Source organism: Coenobita brevimanus, chromosome 92, assembly GCF_032717465.1.
Source record: "Coenobita brevimanus isolate Jiangsu-jjx chromosome 92, ASM3271746v2, whole genome shotgun sequence".
In the NCBI taxonomy this organism is placed as follows: Eukaryota; Metazoa; Arthropoda; class Malacostraca; order Decapoda; family Coenobitidae; genus Coenobita; species Coenobita brevimanus.
Genome location: NC_137045.1, coordinates 32,680,487 through 32,700,621, shown reverse-complemented (window position 1 = coordinate 32,700,621; position 20,135 = coordinate 32,680,487). Strand labels below are relative to the sequence as shown.

The 20,135-nt window shown below is 44.1% G+C and overlaps 1 pseudogene; it reads left to right on the top strand.

The window, feature by feature from the left end:
- Positions 1–19,755: 19,755 nt before the first annotated feature.
- Positions 19,756–19,874, top strand: LOC145412287 (5S ribosomal RNA; annotated as a pseudogene).
- The last annotated feature ends 261 nt before the right edge of the window (positions 19,875–20,135 follow it).

Here is a 20,135-nt window from a genome sequence, read left to right as displayed (position 1 = left end):
GAGTGGGGGATAATGAGAGGGAAGACACAAATAGCATATAACAATGTCGCTTCAGTTCCACGACGACTACAGTGCGTCCTGGAGAATAATGGGGGATGGTCCAAATATTGATGTTATGTGATAACGTTGTGTAAACAATGACATTTTGTATGGATTTTGTACTATGTGTTAATATCAGTATTTCTTTATCTTGTATTATATAGCGTAAGAATACGTGTCATTCTGCATGGCATTTATCTCACTGTGCTGATACCTGTATTTCTTTATATTGTGATGCTTTACGTAACACATGAGTACGTGTCATGCTGTAAGTCATTTATCTCAATATGTTGATATATGTATTTGCTTAAACGGAGCTGCATTGTGTAGCCATATAAAATGTTTCATTCCGTTTGCATTTCTCCCAAAGTAGTCTATTATTGTAGGTTTTCTTTATCATGTGTGACACGATTCCTGTTCAATATTTTCTTCAAGACGACTGTAATTGTAATGTATGCAGTTTGTTTTTTGGAATCCGGAAGGCTTTATGCAGTCTTTTAATAAACTTGCTGATTTACTTAGATGTTTTTGGTGTGGCAGTTTGTGCAAAATGTCCAATACAGTTAAGCTTTTACCAACAACAAAAGAGTATATATATGTAATTCATACGACAGTCAAAACAAATTTGCTAATGGTAGAAGACAGTTATCGGCCATGTCACAGAAATAAGTTGGGGGGCAGATGTTTAGAAAAAGAGCACATTAAAGTTTAGTAGAGTCAGAAAGCACAGCTTCTGGGACACCAGTGTGAGCAAGAGATGAAGCACATATGTCGTTCTGGTCGGGAGGTAACTGATAGCTCAGGCGCACCGCACAAGCTGTTGGGGAGGCCATTCGATGGGTTGCCTCTGTCTGGGTTTTTGCTTACCAGCGCAAACAAGTTTCGATATATATATATATATATATATATATATATATATATATATATATATAGATAGATAGATAGATAGAAATATCAGAGGTTAACCACATTGATAATGGAACCTATGGGATCATAAGTAGATAGATAGATAGATAGATAGATAGATCAAAGGTTAACCACACTGATAATGGAACGTATGGGGTCATAAGCATTTAGTGTTGATGGAAAAAATGGAATGACCGATGCATTAAACTGTGTATTATCTTTTCGTCATTATCATACGTATTGTCATCATGTAATAAGAAATGCTGCTCTGACTGAAGGACAAGTAATAATACGGTATATCCCAGTTATAAAATTCAAAAGGTCTATAATCATTTTTAAACGTAATATCATGATGTGGTAATTCCTGCTGTGGTGTTTGTGATGAGTGTTAACTTTTGGAATGTTATATACACCTTTGTGTCCACTTAATACTGCGTAAATAAACTGAGGGTTCCGATGGTATAATGTATCATGCATTACATAATACGACCCTATTGTGTCCTTTGCGACCATACACTACTGGTAACCCACTGCTGTTTCACAATTGATTTTCATATCCCGATGATGACATGTCGTCACACATTGTAAAGTTGTTCATTTTCACGACCGTATGTCATCAGCCACCCAGTCCTGTCCTCCGTGTCTATGCCATCTACACCAGTATGTTTGTGTGTTTGTATGACAATGCAAAGTTTGTCACGTATAGAGCACAGACAAACAAAAAGTCATGGCAATGTCTGGTATACTGTAGTTAGTTGTGGACATCTCTGGGTAACTGGTGGAGTAGAGGGGCAATGGGGCAGAGAGAGGGTTGGCGGTAGTGGAAGTGTGGGAGAGAGGCAAGACCCCTGGGGGGGGGGATTGGGTAGATCGGGGGAGTAAGGGCAGGGAACAGGAAGGAGGTAGTGGTAAGGAAGGGCCATGTTGTAAGAGGTTGTCATTTTTTTTGCACACAGGTTCAAACACAGCGTATATATTATAACAACTTGGTTCTGTATGAAATATAAAAACAATAATGGTTGGATTTGTTTGAAAATCACATTATCCTAAATTGTTGGCTAGCGTATCGTGCAGTAGAATTTTGGGTATATTAATTTTGTGGAAAAATCTTACACTTACATGAGAAGTAGTATGAAACGCACATACGAACAGGAACAACACACACACACACACACACCATGGCACACTCGAATACTCGTCACTAGCCATTCGTGTTATAATCCCCATCCATGTTTTACACAGCGTTTATTGAATGCGATCAACACATGGTAGATCTCTTCGCTCAGACTTTCTCCTCCAATTCCACCTTAGACGATTTCGGTGCTGTTCCTCCATCACTTCCCCCCTCTGACTTCCTCATGGTTGACATTAAAATTTCTTCAGCTGATGTATTTTCTGCCATTGCTGGCGTCATTACCAATCAGGCATATGGGCCTGATGGGGTCCCTCCTGTTGTTATCAAGAACTGTGCTTCTGTGCTTACACCCTGTCTAGGCAAGCTCTTTCGCCTTTGTCAACTTGTACCTTTCCTCCTTACTGGAAGTTTGCTCTCATTCAGTCAGTCCCAAAGAAGGGTGACCATTCCTAACCCTCTAACTATCGTCCAATTGCTTTAACATCCTGTATCTCAAAAGTTTTCGAGTCAGTTCTTAATAGAAAAATTTTAAAGCATCTTTCCTGTTACAACCTTCTTTCTGATTGCCAGTATGGGTTCCGTCAGGGACGCTACACTGGCGATCTTCTCACCTTCCTTTCAGACTCCTGGTCATCCTCCTTTCGGGACTTTGGCGAAAGCTTTGCCATTGCACTTGACATCTCTAAGGCTTTCGATCGAGTCTGGCATAAATCTTTAATTTCCAAACTACCCTCTTACGGTTTCTATCCTTCTATCTGTGCCTTCATCTCTAGCTTCCTTTCTGGTCGTTCTATAGGTGCTATTGTAGACGGCCATCGTTCTTTTCCTAGATCTATCAACAGTGGTGTTCCTCAGGGCTCTGTCCTAACACCAACTCTCTTCCTTTTATTCATCAATGACCTTCTAAGCTGTACATCTAACCCTATCCACTCTTATGCTGATGACTCCACCCTTCACCTTTCCATTCGGTTCCCACAACGTCCTTCTCAGCAGTTACTTCAACAAACAAGGGATGAAGCTATGGCACACCTAATTGCTGACCTGGCTCGTATCTTTGACTGGGGTAAAAATAGTCTGGTTGTTTTTAATGCATCAAAGACTCAGTTTTTGCAGTTATCAACCTGACAAAATCTTCCACAGGTATACCCAATAATGTTTAATAATATTCAGCTTAATCCTGAATCATCGTTGAACATGCTTGGGGTTTCATTTACTCGGGACTTGTCTTGGAAAGATCATATTACATCTCTTGTAAAATCTGATTCCAAGAGATTAGGTGAGCTAAGCTGACTCCGTTCCTTCTTTACCCCTGCACAATTGTTGACTCTAAACAGGAGTTTTATCCGCCCCTGTGTGGAGTACAACTCTCATCTGTGGGGAGGCTCCCCACATACAGCTCTTCTCAGTAGAGTGGAGTCAAAGGCTTTTCGTCTCTTTAACTCTCCTCCTCCTACTGACTCCCTTCAACCTCTGTCTCTTCGTCGCACTGTTGCATCTTTATCTCTTTTCTATCGCTATTTCAATGGTCACTGCTCTTCTGAACTGTCTGCATGCATTCCTCCACCTCTACGACGGGCGCGTAGCACCCGTCTAGCAGCAAACTCTCATCCCTTTTCTGTACAACTCTCTAACGCAAGAGTTAACCGTTACTCCCAGTCCATCATTTATGCAACAGGTCAACTCTGGAACTGTCTCCCTCTGTCTGTATTTCCTGCTTCCTATGATCTCCAGTCTTTCAAACGCAGTGTGTCCAGGCATCTCAAAATGATCGGATCTTGAATTTGTCTCTCTCTTGTATTTTGTTTTTCTCTTGGAAGGAACAACAATTGCGAGCTATCGGCCTTTGGTTCCTTCTTCCTCGCATTAGAAAAAAAAAAAGACATCTACACTGTTATACTTATCATCCTACTCACAGTACATACCAGTATACCTGATGTGGCCACTGTCAACTTGGAAATGAATAACGACTGTGTGTGTGTGTGTGTGTGTGTGTGTGTGTGTGTGTGTGTGTGTGTGTGTGTGTGTGTGTGTGTGTGTGTGTGTGTGTGTGTGTGTGTGTGTGTGTGTGTGTGTCCACAGAATGAAATACACGAATCAATATTATATATGAACATATCAATAAACATTTCTACGTGACTGTTGGGGTAAAAGTAGAGACATAATTATGAGCTGAGCCTTCGAAACTTTCACCAGTTGTAGGACGGATGTGTGCGTTGGTGATATGACCAGCCTACACACATAATGCACAAACCATTACGTCTACATCACTCACTTGTGTACCGTCAGCTGCCTGAGCGAGTCTGGTGACATGTGACAACAATTAAAAATATTGTCCTTAGTAATTATTGCATGCGATAATTGATATAGTGAAAAACTCTGGAGCCTCCAGTAAGGCATATTTTTTGCCAATATTCGTTTACTATAGTTGTGTTATTGGTTTTATTTCGACGAGTGCCTCATGGTTTATAGCTGAGTGGATTGTGCGACATGTCTCTTCAGCAGAGGAACACTGCACAGGCCTTCTCTGTCGCCGTGCACAGCCTGGCCAACTAGGGTGGGCCAGAAACGTCCTACGAGTGGTGACAGTTTGTTTCCGGTCCATTCCACTTTGTTCATTCCCACTAAACAGTTTGGCATAAAGCTACCAAACAAACAGGTTGGGAACAACATCATGGGTAACAGTTTTATATTCTTGATATTTAATATGCAAGCAACATTTTATGACAGTGAATCCAATGGTGTCCAATGTTATACAATATAATGGAGCAAACCTACACCATTACAATGTCTGTGACAACACTACCGTATTGTCAATTTGGTCTTACGTTTTATTATTATTATTATTATTATTATTATTATTATTAATATTATTTTCATTATTATTATTATTATTATAATTATTATTATTATTATTATTATTTACTGTAGTTGATGCTACTTAAATCATCTATGTTTCGTGGAGGACTTCAATTGCGTGTTATTTGAATTTGCCTATACAGAACCCGTTGCTACTTCGTTGATGTCCACAACTAGACTACGAGATTGTTGTATACCGTCATTGGCCTGGTATTCTTTTCCCTTCAGGCATGTAAGTCTACGGTGGTCACTCCCACTTTTTCAAGTTTTTTTTTTTTTTTTTTTCCCCACGTCCCTAGGAGTGTATCGTTACTCATGATCGCCACTGTACCTATAGCTGACTGCACCGAGTGACGCGCCATATGATTTAGGCTACATCGACGCAGAACACCATTTATTAGCTTGGGTAATCACTAAACCGTATAAGAAACTGAGCCTCGCAGTCTTCAACAAGTCCCACTGACATCACATTACACCCGAACTGGCAGAAAGATGGCCTGCAGTCCTAATGGACGCAGGTTCGAATCCCGACTGGGGCAGAGAACAGTTTATGATTTGAATTTCACTAAAGATGACGATACTGAGCTACCAGAAGACACACTAACATGTCGAAAATACCCCCGCTAATACCAGCACACCAATATTGTATGAGATAGCCCTAGCATGCAGTCATATGGACGGTGGATATTCACGCCGAAGTGGTGACATGTGAAGCTTTATGGCATGCTGTAGGACTGCTGGGACTTGGGAACGGGCTGTAAAGCATATTCCCTAAGTCGGACAAAAAAAAGGACACACACACACACACACACACACACACACACACACACACACACACACACACACACACACACACACCTGCTAGTATGAATGCATCAGCTCTGAATGAGACAGCACCACAATTTTTGCACACGTTCATCGTGGACGGTACCTGCTGGTGACTAGCGAAAGCATTTTGAACTCAGAACTGCTGGGCATCAGGGAATAGATTGTAAAGTCTGTGACATGAAAAGTACACACACACACACACACACACACACACACACACACACACACACACACACACACACACACACACACACACACACACACACACTTAGTCAGAAAAAAGGTTGCGAGACGAAAGGTGGTTTAGAATCATCCTATTGAGCATGGATTTAAGATTATGTAAGCCAATAATGCCACTGGGTGACATTTAGAGGGTGGAAACAGATGCCTTTCTTGAAGACAACCTAAAGCAGAGCAAACTGCCTGCTTGAAGGGAAGGTGCATGTTGACAGACAGAGGTGAAAGAGTTATGAGCAAGCTTAAAAGTATTCATTAATTATCGTTTTTTTTTTTTTTTTTTCGAGAGTGAGGAATAATGAAAAGGCACAGAGAACAAAACAGCAACATGAACGTGGAGTATTAAAAGTAATGTCTCCGATACGCATTATTACTTTACACATATCTGTATGTATGTAAGTTTGAATGATGACTTGCCTCCTTTTGTGAGCTCGTTTGTGATCGACAGTAACTGACTCAAATGACCTACATCCCAATCAAGAAGCTTATTTTAGTTCACCAAAGACCATATTGCATTTTTAGAGAGTGAAAACCGTAGGTCTAGGAATTATTAGTTTTTACTTTCTTTAGTAGGTCCTGCTTAGTAACTATCTAGAACTGTAAGCTTTGTAAGTGTAAAGCTTCATAACTCTGGTTTACGCAGTTGTATCCATCTATCTAGTGCCAGAGCCTTAACCCCGTAAGGGGTGGCCACAAACAAATCGCCTCCATGTCGCCCGGCCCCCCGCCATTTCACTGCTCTTCTCCCAGTTCACACACCCCTCTCTCCTATACCTCTCCATTCCATCCCCCCATCTCATCCTTGGCCTCCCCCTCCTTCTCCCCTCCTCCACCTCACTCATATACACTCTCCTTGTCAGTCTCCAACTTTCCATCCTCTCCACATGGCCAAACCACCTCAATTTGTTTCTCCTAACGCTTCCTATCACATCCACATCCACACCACAACGCTTCTTCACTTCCTCATTTGTCAGTCTGTCTCTCCATGTGACTCCACATGCTTCTCTCAAATAACTCATTTCCACTGCCCTCACTCTTAACTTCTGTCCCTCCAACGAGGTCCAAGCTTCACTTCCATAGGTTAGAGTTGGTATCACAATACTGTCATATAGTAACTTTTTCACTTCCATGCTCACTTCCCCGTTTCACATCACTGCTTTCAAGGAACCAGCAACTTGTCTTCCTTGTTGTACCCTTCCAAGCACTTCACCCTCTAAACTTCCATCCTTACTCATCACACTACCCAAGTATTGAAATGCACTCATATTTTCCATTTCCTTTAATCCAACCCCATTGTACATTCACTGACTTCACCTCTCTCAAAGACCATCACTGTACACTTCCCTACATTCACCTTTAGATTCTGTTTCTTACACACTCTCCCAAACACATCCACCAAGCCTTGCAGCTCTCCCTCGTCTTCACTTAACAACACAGTATATTATCTGCAAACAACAGTACAGGGAGTTTCCAAACACTGCCCTCTGTCATTAGGGCCGCTCCAACATCAACTGCCCTACCTTGTATCTCTTTTATAACCCCATCTATATAGAGACTGAACAACCATAAAGACATGACAAATCCATATTTCAATCCAACCTTCAAATAGAAAAATTCGCTCAGTTCACTATCCACACGCACTGCAGCCTTAGCACCCCCATACATACTCTTCACAGCATTCAACAACTTCCCATCTGCTCCATATATTCTCGATACTTTCCACAATTCTCGTCTATCCACCCTATCATGCATTCTCCAAATCCATGAAGGCCGCATACAACTTCTTTCCCTTCTCTAGAAACTTTTCCACTAAAGATCTAAGAATGAATATCTGATCTAAACAACCGCTTCCTTTCCAAAACCTCCCTGTTCTTCTCCAACTAATTCCTCTGTTATCTCCCTAACTATGTCAGGAAGTATCCTACCATATACTTTTCCTATTACGTTAAGACGATCAATGCCCCTGTGATTACCATACACTTTTTTTTCTCCTTGTGTTTTGTACAGGGGAATAACTATACCTGGTTTCCAGTTTGCTGGGACTCTACCTTCCTCCCAGGCCAATCTGCACATCTTCCACATCCATTCTACTACTAACTCTCCACCATGCTTCAGCTTTTCACCACACACTCCATCAATTCCTGGGGCTTTCCCCATTTTGACTTTCTTCAATGCTTCCACAACTTCCATCCTACTGATTTCTTCCTGTCTTCCCACATCCCTCCTTCTCCCAGCTATTCCCCAGCAACTTATACTCACATTACTTTAATTCTCTATGTTCAACAATTTCTTAAAGCGTTCTCTCCATCTGCTCGCTTTTTCTCCCTTTTCCACTGGTAATCTACCATTTTTATCTTTCACTCCCTGACTAACTTATTTGACATCCTGCCTAACTGTTTTTACCTCTTTCCAGAACATTTTCTTACGTTCCCTCCACTCTACACTCAAATTCCTTCCAAATTCCTTTTCCGCTCTCTTTTTGCTCTTACTAACCTTTTCATCTCCCTCTTCCTCTCTACAGTATAACTCTCTCTTCCATCTCTCAACTTCTTCCACAGCCCTGTTTCTCATCGACTCACTATATGCTTTCTTCTCCTGTGCCAGAGCCTGTCTCACCTCTTCATTCTACCATGCTGTTCCCTGCACCCCTTTCGTCTTCTCTTCACCCCACGCACAACCTCACATGCTGCATAGATTTCTTTTGTGCATATTTTGCACAGACCTTCCATGCCCCTTGTCTGCTCCAATCCATATTTACCCAATTGCTCGTCCACTTCTTTCTTATATTCTGCCTTTTTTCATCATCTTGTAACCTTTCCACTCTCTTGCATGAATTACTTCCTCCTCTCCTTCGCTTCTTCTATTTCTCTATTTCATTTGGACCTTGATTCCCGCCACCACCAAGTGGTGGTCAGAAAATCCACTCCCCTAACTTCTACATGCTCTTGCATCTATTACACACCCTCTCATCCTATCATCCACACACACATAATCAATCATTGCCTTCCGTTCATTCAGTTCCACCCACCCTTCTCATCGCTCGCCACGTATACCTATGGATCATTTTGTGCCTGAAGAGGGTACTGGCTATCACCATCCCCCTCCCGACACAAATGTCCACTAAAGCACTGCCATTCTCATCCATCTCTGCAGGCACACCCCGCTCACCAGCTGCTCCATCCACCTTCACATTCCTTACTTTTCCATTCATATCTCCAATCAAAAACACCCTCTCATTCCTTTAAAACTTTTCCATGCAAGCTTCCACATTTGTCCAGAACTCTTCTCTCACTGTGCTTGCAGAATCTTGCTCTGGGACATTGACACACACAGTCACCCACGTTAGTAGCCCAACGTTCATTATCCACACAATCCTCGAGCCAACTGATCCATCATCATCGTCAGCCTTTTGAGTGTCCACTGCAGGACCGGCCCATCCCGACCGAAGTGGGGATGATACAGCCTATGTATCTACCAAGTGGCTTATGCTGTCTGGTAGAGATTGTACAGTATGTAGGGTGAGAAGTGCTTGTAAGTGTCATTGTAGTGTTGTAGTAGCTTTGGATGTGTGTGTAGTCTGTGAACCAACTGTAATCGGCCTGCGCAAGCCGACTGGGTGCAAGCATACTTTATAGTATGCGACACTGGTTCAACCACAGCACCCATTATGTCCGCCAAAGCAGTGCGTGGTAGGAAGAACGCTCCCAAAGTTTATTACCCTGGCAGAGCGCGAACCCTAGTTCTTCAGTGCACGAAAACGCACACTTTACCACTGTACCGCGGAGGCTCCAACTGGTCCATACTCTCTTATATTCTCCGTTCATCTGTTACTCACAACAATACACACCCCTTCTTTAGCCCTCTCATTCTCACCTACTTCTGCACATATAACCCATCCATACTCCCAGTCTCTCACACTCTCACCTCTTCATTTAGTTTCAGTTAATCCACACACATCCACTTTCGCACCCTCAAGCACCCGGACAATCTCTCTCTCTCTTTCACCTAATCATTTGCACCCTTACATTCCATTTCGCAATCCGTACTATGTCTTTGATTGGTCCTTAGTCATCACCTTTTGGTCAGTCCCTGTCCGAGGCTTTTTGTTCGTATTTTTAGTTAGTTGTTTATCAGGAAGGGGCCCCTAACCAGCCGCCAAACCACCTGCTGTCACGCATGTGTTTGTTGGTTATAAGGTTACTACCCAGCGTTGTAAATGCTTTCTTGGTTTATAGGAAATCATTTGGCTTGCCACTCAGTGTAGAGCTACCCTAAAAACAGAGTACTACTACACTTCTTTTTTTTTTATTGCGGGGAAGAAGGAACCAGAAGCCATGAGCACGCAATAAGAGTTCCCTCCAAGAGAAAAACAAAATACAAGAGGGAGCCAAATTCAAGATCCATTCATTTCGAGATGCCTGACACACTGCGTTTGAAAGTCTGGAGATCATAGGAGGCAGGAAATACAGACAGAGGGAGACAGTTCCAGAGGTGATCTGTTGCATAAATGAAGGACTGGGAGTAACGGTTAACTCTTGCATTCGAGAGTTAGACAGAAAAGGGATGAGAGTTTGCTGCTAGATGGGTGCTACGCGTCCGTCATAGAAGTGGAGGAATGCATGCAGACAGTTCAGAGGAGCAGTGACCATTAAAGTAGCGATAGAAAAGAGATAAAGATGCAACAGTGTGGCGAAGAGACAGAGGTTGAAGGGAGTCAGTAGGAGGAGGAGAGTTAATGAGACGAAAAGCCTTTGACTCCACGCTATTGAGAAGAGCTGTATGTGGGGAGCCTCCCCACACATCAGAGTTGTACTCCACACAGGGGCGGATAAAACCCCTGTATAGGGTCAACAATTGTGCAGGGGTAAAGAAAGAACGGAGTCAGCTTAGCACACCCAATCTCTTGGAAGCAGATTTTGCAAGAGATGTAACGTGATCTTTCCAAGATAAGTCCTGAGTAAATGAAACCCCAAGCATGTTCATGGATGATGCAGGATTAAGCTGAATATTATTAAACATTAGTGGGTATACCTGTGGAAGATTTTGACGGGTTGATAGGTGTAAGAACTGAGTCTTAGATGAATTAAAAACAACAAGATTATTTTTACCCCAGTCAGAGATACGAGCCAAGTCAGACATTAGGTGTGCCATAGCCTCATCCCTTGTTTGTTGAAGTAACTGCTGAGATGGGCGTTGGTGGAAGATGGGCACCCTCACCTACCACATAAGCAGTCCCTTGATGTAAATTTAATACTACTTCCATATATTTGACTGCCTATCTACTTATTGTATGACCAGCGCCTGACGATTTATTTTGTTTATGAAGCCTCAGGTTAGTGTACAGGGAGCATAGGAAAAGAACAGACAGTGTATGATGGATCTTGACAAATCCCAAGCATCTAAAGGCAGCATTACAGGGTTAAGTAATCAGAACACAGAAGTTTTAAGTCCTGGACTTAATTATGATGCATTAGGCCCCAAACCAGTGAAGTTCATGGCTATAATGGAGGTCCAATTAAAAAGAAACCTCAGGGATATGACGGTAGAATATCTTGGGAAGCTTCCCATGCACAGTCTGAGTTGCTTGCAGATAGAATGGTTGGGATGATAGGCAGAGGGCAGCGCAGCTTGCTACTAGCCTTAAGGGTCCCGCAGTGGAAATTCTGGGCCAGATATCAGTGATGGAGAGGAACGGTTATGAGTCCTTAGTAGGAGTGCTGGGGCGCAGGTATGGAATCATGTACCAGACTGAGGTTTACAGAGCACGATTCTGAACATGTGTACGGGCTCGAGGCGAATCCCTACAGCAGTTTGCTCATGACCTGGAGAGTATGGCATACAAGGTGTACCCTGGAGCAGCACCTAACCTGTTGGCTGTTCTTCTGAGGGATCAGTTCATCGATGCTCTTGATAGTGTAGAGTTGAAAATGCAAGTGAAGCAGGCACAACCCAGAAGCATGCAAGAAGCACTAGCCAGGGCTCTAGAATTTGAGTTCTACGTCAGGTCCAGTGCATCCACTTTTCAGGCAGGTCGTAGTGCAGGATTCAAGGCAAGAAACAGGGAGGTAAGTAAAGCAGAAAAATTTGTAGGAAGTTGCTGGTACTGTGAAAAGCCAGGACGCAGAAAAGAGGACTGCTACAAGTGGAAGAGGACCAGAAGAAGACCGAAGGAGGTTGCTGGTTCTGTGGGAAGCCGGGACACAAGAAGAAGGTTTGTTACAAATAGAAGAAGGAGCAAGAACAGAGCAGTGCAAGGAAATCTTCAATTGTAACAAAAGCATGTTGGACATGTAGTGAGGTGGGATACTTCAGTTCTGAGTGCATGAAGAAGAAAAAGGATGATAAGAAAAAGGCTGCAGAAGACCAGAAAGAAGCAGAAAAATAGAGGAGGCTGGTGTTAAGGGGCAAACACCAGGCAGCTTTTTCCAAGTAGCCTCCACCACTGAGAAAATGCAAGAGAACGGCAATCGACAGTGTGTGAATAGAAGAAAGAATAGACAGAAAGAAGTGTTCCATGGTGATTGATTAGGCCTCAGGGCAGACTTTTGTGATGCCTGATGTGTTACATCATCGGTATCTGCCTGAGTCATCAGAACAATTGTGTGGTATAACTGGGCACTGCGCAGAACTGAGGGGACCCCTGGATCTCCGGATTGAAGTGGCAGGGCAAGAGGCCATGCTTCCAGTCTACAGGGCAGAGATGGAGGATCCTTGCCTTCTTGGTCTGGACTATCTGATGTCCATGGGATGTGAGCTGGACTTCTGCTGCATGAAACTGAAGATTCGAGGAAAGTCGGTTCCTCTCACAGCAGTGAAACGTACCAATTATGGTGGTGAGGTGAGGGCGCTCTGTACTACAGTTATACCCCAAAATCAGAACCACTGTATTGTTCCAGTGCAAGGTGAGCAGCTCTTTTGACATCTGTATAGGGGTAGTGGAGCCTGAGGTACGGTGCAAGATGAAGGCCGGAGTGATGGTGGGGAGAACTTTGGCGGAAACAGGTGCAGATGAAGTGCCGGTTGTGGTGGCCAGTTTCTTCCGTGAGCCACAGAAGATCAATGAGGGAGAAATTGTGGGACTGTGCCAGGTGGTGGACCCTGAGTGGCATAAGAGGAAGGCCTGTAAAAGAAGCATACTCAAGGAAGATAGGTACCTGCCAGACCACTTAAGGCCCTAACACACGGTACCTCGTACCAGGAACGGCCGAGGAAGATTTAAGTGGAACAAAACTTGGACGCTATCACACATGTTCCTCATATCCTCGGCAAAGGACATGCTTCTCACACTGTTGCCAGAGCCCCGTCTCGCGACTGTGGACAGTGATCGCTGTCGCTGACTCGGTAAAGAATAAGAAGCAACTTTTGTTTACAAACTGGTACACACGCAGAACTGCCTCAATTTCTCTATAAGGGCGAATTCAGCTGCCCTTGTCCAGGAAATCGATGATAAAGCCATCAGTACGTTGTTGTTGTGGTGGTGTTTTCGGGTGGCGACTGGTTCATCTACTCTACCTGCAATGGAGTCCTCAGTTGTAAACACGTGATATTTTATCGGCATCACGGTTTCCTCGGTGTAGGAAATATTAACTCTTTATAAGGCCTTCAAAACGATTGATGTTTATTATAAAATATTAATAAGTATTCAGTGTTAGGCTAAATGTTTAATAATGTAGTATGATATGTTCTTTGTCAAGTAGCCTGGGTTTTGGTCACACTGTTTTGCCCGTCGTATCCTCGGCAGGAATCCATCCAGATGGGTTCCAAATGCCCGTGGTATCGTCGGCAATTTTACCACGTTACCGTTCCGATTTACCATCGTATCCTCGGCAAACCTCATATGAGGTGCCATGTGATAGCCCCTTTACAAGACCTATTTTCAAGGAGTTGCCAATGCCTGGATGGCTCACAAGTGTGAAGTTGAGGCAGCTGCTGACGAAGTTGGCTGATGTCTTTTCCACCAGAGACCAAGACCTGGGGTTCACTGATCTGGTAGAGCTTTGTATAGACAACGGGGATCACCACCTGATTAAACAGTCAGCACGGAGGATGGCACCAGCCCAACGGCAAGAAATGGAGGTGGTGGAGAATCTCCAGTCAAGGAGTGTCAAGGAGTGATAGAAAAGTCCAGCAGCCCTTGGGCATCAGCAGTGGTTCTGGGAAGGAAGAAGGATGGTTCAGTAAGGTGCTGTGTAGATTATCGAGCCCTGAATTATGTGACAGTGAAGGATGCATACCCCTTGCCAAGAATTGATGACACCCTGGAAGCTTTGTCAGGAGCCAAGTGGTTCTCCACCCTAGACATGAAGGCAGGATATCATCAGGTCAAGGTTGCAGAGAAGGACAATGACAAAACAGCCTTCCATACGGGCAGGGTTTATGGCAGTTTAACCCCTTAACCGCAGGGCGTCACTTTTGTGACGCTTGGGCGCAATGGATCATACCACAGGGCATCACTTTTGTGATTCTGTGTTATTTTGAATTCTCCTGGGCTTACAAGTGGTGGCTTGTATCATCTATCAGTACTGCCAATGTCCAACACTAGTCAGTACTCCAAATCTCATCTGTACTCCCATCCATTGTCGACAATTTAGCCATTTTCCCCCTTTCTTGACTCTCCTCCCTACCTCCCCTCCAGTACCCTCTCACCCCTCCCTACCTCACCTCCTTTACCCTTTCCCATCGCCTGCCCTGCCACGCTGCACTAAGCAAATCTCCCCCGGATTTTTCCACAGATTTCATCCATTGAAATAAGCCCTAGGCCCTATACTTATACAAAATAATATATACCAAAAAAAAATAAGGTAAGTGATAGTGGTATACACCAGGAATTGGCTAATTATCACCTGACAACACCTCACATGCATTCATTTGCTAAATTCCCACGGTAATTTCCCCTTTGAATTATGCCTTGTAATCTATTTCCATAATGAAAATATATATCAGAAAGGAAGGGAGAAGCCTAATTGACATTTACATTCACCTGGAACTACCTATTTCTTTATGTATTGCCGAGATTTCCTACCAATAATTTCTTAGCATGTAAGTTAGCAGCTGTCAGCCCCATTGTCACTGTCAACCCTTGCCTTCTCAGATAAGCCACGCCATTTAGTTCCTTGTCCTCCTCTGTGGTCAAAGCATGTCGCACTCACGCCCTGCCATTTCTGCTGCTTCTGCGCCCATTGCAAAGGGCCCCGTGACCTCTACACCCAGAAAAACTCGTGGGGGAAGCAGGAAAGGACTAAGTGACTCTGCAGTGGAACGTGAACTAGCCGAATTATCAATGATAATGATGGATAGTGACTATGACCCTTCGGGAGATTCGTGTGATGAGCTGGGTGAGGAAATCGTACCAGAAACTACTAGTATGAGTGCTTCAGTGTCCCAGGTTATCCCTAGCTCCAAGGGAAAGGAGTCGTTAATGCAGCAAGGGAAGGAATTTGGGAAGGGAATGAAAAGGCGGCGGGTTAGCCCCGGAACAATGGCCCCGCATGACCCAGCCTGCCATGAGTCCCGAGGTGAATCACCTCCCCGTTCCCCAAGCCCCACTTCACTCATTTCTTCCTCTTCTTCTGCTGAATTTTCTCCAGAGTCTTTGTCGTCAGAGTCACCACCAGCATCAACAGTGAAGGCAGGCCATAGAGGAAGAGGTAAATCCCTGACCCGTAAAAGTAGAGTTGCCAGTAGTGTAAGGGCTGCTAGTGCTGTACGGCAACCCAGGGTCAGTGCGAGTGACCTTGAACCAGAGAAATCTGCCTCACAGCCACCCTCCACCCTCACCCACCCTACACCGCCACGACAGGAAATCCTGGACGCCTTCGCGTGGACGGAAGGGTCCGATTTTGTCCCAGAACATCTTGATTTCAAAGAGGGTTCCTCAGGGATACAGCCTGCCTTCAATCTTGACGAGGATGCTGAGTGTGTTGACTTCCTTTTGGCCTTCCTCGATGACGAAGTCATGCAGCACATATGTGATGAGACCAACAGGTATGAATCACAACGTGCTGCAAGTGGTACAGGTGCAGCCAAGATGCAACAGTGGTCCATGCTGGGAGTGCAGGAGCTGTATGTGTTCTTCGCCCTCATGCTTCTCATGCCACACTCAGAGAAGCATGAGTTGGAAGAATACTGGTCCATGGACCCCTTACTACCCTCACCCACCTTCAATAAGTACATGGCCAGAGATCACTTCTGGAACATTATGGGAAATCTGCACTTTGCCAACAACGATGTACCTTCCCAAACCGACCCACTCTAGAAGATCTGGGAGATTCTGAGCAGAATGAAGGATAAGTTTATGACATTCTTCCACCCCTTTCAGAAGGTTGTCATTGACGAATCCTTGGTTTTGTTCAGAGGACGTCTTAGGTTTGTGCAGTACATTCCAAGCAAACACCATCGCTTTGGAATTAAGTTCTTTGTACTGTGCGACTGTAAGATGGGGTACATCCTTGACTTCGTCATTTATTCAGCCAGCACTGTCGATCTTGATAAAACACACCCCCTTGGCTTCTCAGGCTGTGTAGTGAAAGTGCTCCTTGAAAGGTGTTTTGGTGGGAATCATGTGCTGTATACAGACAACTATTATACAGGACCGAAACTTGCCAAATACCTTTCAGAGCACGGCATCGGCTCCTGCGGCACTGTCAAGAGTAATCATGCCCACTTCCCTAAATTCCCAGAGGCAGGAACCTCGCAGCAAGGAGACGTGCACCTACTCATGTCTGAGAAGATGCTGGCAATACAGTGGCATGACAAGAGGGTCGTGCACATGCTCACCACCGTACACAAGGGGGAAATGAAAGACAGTGGGAAGGTCGACCGTAGGACAGGCGAACCTGTGAGGAAACCTGATGCTGTCTTAGACTACAATATCAACATGCAGCTGGTGGACAAGTCCAACATGATGATTGGAGAGATTGACTGCCTCAGGAAGAATACTAGGTGGTACAGGAAAGCTTTTTTGTATCTCATAGACATGACGATGCTGAACGCCTTCATCCTGTACAAGATGAAGGTCAAGCCACCCAAGTCCTTCTCCCTGAGGTTGTTCGCCAGGACTTGTGTTCAGCAGCTGCTTGAAAGATATGGTAAGGTGACAGCAGCAGCTCCAAGGCGCCATGCAGTAAGACTTCCTGACAGACTTGAGCAGAGGGCGTACATGGATCGGCACAGACTGGTGCAAATGCCTGCCACGACCAAGAGGAAGGCTGCGATCCGCAGGTGCCAGGTGTGTGCACATACCACCCGACACACACCTGAGCACAAACGCACCTCTTGGCAGTGCACTGAGTGCCAGGTTCCCCTCTGCGTTACCTGCTTCTTTGATTACCACAGCCAGAAGCAGTTCTAAAAGTGCAAGTGGGAAATGAAAATAATGTGTAAATAATGTGTAAATAGCAAGTGAAAGCAATGGATGTACATATGACTGAACAGTGTAATACAGTTTTATGTTACTGCAAGTGACAGTGAATAACATAGTGTAAGTAAAATAGAAGTGTAAATATTGATAATACAATCGAAAATGTAAATAGAAATGTAAATAATTAGTAATATAAGAATGTGAGTACAAATACTTGAGGTTATGACAGTGAAAGTGAATCCGTGGCTCTCTATGTATTTTACTGAATGAAAAATTGAATGACTTCAGTGACAATAAACTAATACTACTGAAGGAAACTTATGGATAAAGACTGCAGATATATATAAGTGTTATATAATAATAGGAATATAAAGGGTGAGTGTCTGTTTGAATAATAAATGACAGAATACCAGCAGCGAACTAGTGTGAGTGGGAAGTTCATACGCGTCGTAATTTTCATGGCTTTCACAGTGGGTTTTTTTTTGGAGTATGGATCCCAAACTACTTGATAATCATAGAATAGTGTTTCTAGTGATAATATCTGGCTGTGGTAATCATATTACGGGTTGTCGGGAAGTGTAAAGTGGAGACTTCATTACCAAGTCCTACGGTAATCGACGAAGGCTCAACAAACATCCCAGGAGAAAGCTGAAGGTATGTGCCCTATGCATATGTAATTTTAATATTCTAGGACTAATAACTGATTTTTGGCAAATATTTTTTGAGAGTCTGTCGGAGCCCGAATATGCCCGTGGGACACGCAAAATAGAGCAAAACAAGCCCGCGGTGTAAGGGTTAAAGTGATGCCATTTGGCCTAAGCAATGCCCCAGCTACTTTTGAACGATGGACCACGTACTTGAAGGACTGCACTGGCAGACAGCTCTCATCTATCTGGGCAATGTAATTTTGTTTGGATGGACCTTCGACCAGGAATTGAAGAGGCTGTCGGAGGTGCTGAACAGGATCCGAGCAGCCCACCCCAAGCTGAACCCCAAAAAGTGCTACCTGTTTCAGAAGGAAGTAAAGTACCTGGGACATTGTAGGCGAGAGCGGCGTCCGTACTGACCCAGAGAAGGTGGCAGTTGTGGAAAACTGGCCAGTTCCAACTTGTGTGAAAGAACTACGGTGTTACCTGGGTTTGTGCACCTACTATCGGCGTTTTGTCAAGGACTTTGCAATGATAGATTCACCTCTGCACAAATTGTTGGGGAAGAGGCAGAGGTTTACGTGGACTGCCATGACTCAGAAGGCCTTCAGTGAACTCAAGCATGCATTGGCAAAGCTCACCAGTATTGCCGTACCCAGATCAGAGTCAGCCATTCATTCTGGACTGTGATGCCAGTGACCATGGTACTGGTGAAGTCCTGTCACAGAAGAAGGACGAAAATGAGTATGTGGTGGCATATTACATCAAAAAGCTCAGCCCACTGGAGCGGAACTACTGTGTGAACTGTAAGGAGCTCTTGGCAGTGATGAAGAGCCTTGATTTCTTCCATCCCTACTTGTATGGGTCCTACTTCATCATCAGGACAGACCATGCAGCACTCAAGTGGCTGAAGACGCTAAGGAATCCGGAAGGACAACTGGCACACTAGCTCGGGAAGCTGGACCAGCACAACTATGAGGTACAGCACCATCCTGGGTGGGTACATGGGAATGCGGACAGCCTGAGTCGTCGGCCTTGTGACCTTGGGTGCTGGCAGTGTTGTAAAAAAGAAAATCATAGGAAGAAATCCAGCCGTACTTCAGTGATAGGGCCAGCATCAGATGTAGAAGATCTGAAGAGGATGCAGATGGAGGATGCAGATTTACAACTGGCACTAGAGTGACTGCAATGGAGTACAGTGCGACCATCTTGGGAGGAAGTTTCCAGGTTAAGCCCTGTGACCAAGAGCTACTGGAGTCAATGAGACCTCCTTCTTCGTTTGAACAACGGACTACTGGAGTGTCAGTGGGAGACACCCAATGCCCTCAACAAGTATTGGCAACTGGTGGTTCTGAAAAAGATGAGGTCCGAGATCTTGGATGAGTCCCATAACCAGATCACTAGTGGGAACCTGGGAGTGAATAAGTCAGCTGCGACAGAGGTTCTAATGGACTGGTATGCATCAGGACTTTGAAGCATGGTATTGGGCCTGTGATATATGTTGCACCAAGAAGAGACCCAAGAAACGTGGTTGCACCGCTCTTCAGTTGTACCAAGTGGATGCACCAATGGAAAGTCACAGTGGACATTACTGGACCTATGCTACTCACTGAAAGAGGAAACAGATATATATATATATATATATATATATATATATATATATATATGTACATATATACACCATGTATATATATATATATATATATATATATATATATATATATATATATATATATATATATATATATATATATATATACACCACGTTGAGTACACCGCTTCCCGTTCGATCAGCAAAGTTAAGCAACGTTGTGTCTGGTTAGTACTTGGATGGGTGACCGCCTGGGAGCACCAGATGCTGTTGGCATAACGTTCTCCCTACGTGTCAAGTGGGGTTGGTGGAGGATTAGTGCCCCTCCCTGTAAAACAATTAACTCTAAGCCTTTGGCCACCCCGTTTGGGATACATGGTGTCTGGCAATGAATGATGAATATATATATATATATATATATATATATATATATATATATATATATATATATGTGTGTGTGTGTGTGTGCATGTGTGTGTTGCCATGGACCACTTCATAAAGTGGCTAGAAGCCTATGCAATCCCCAATCAAGAAGCC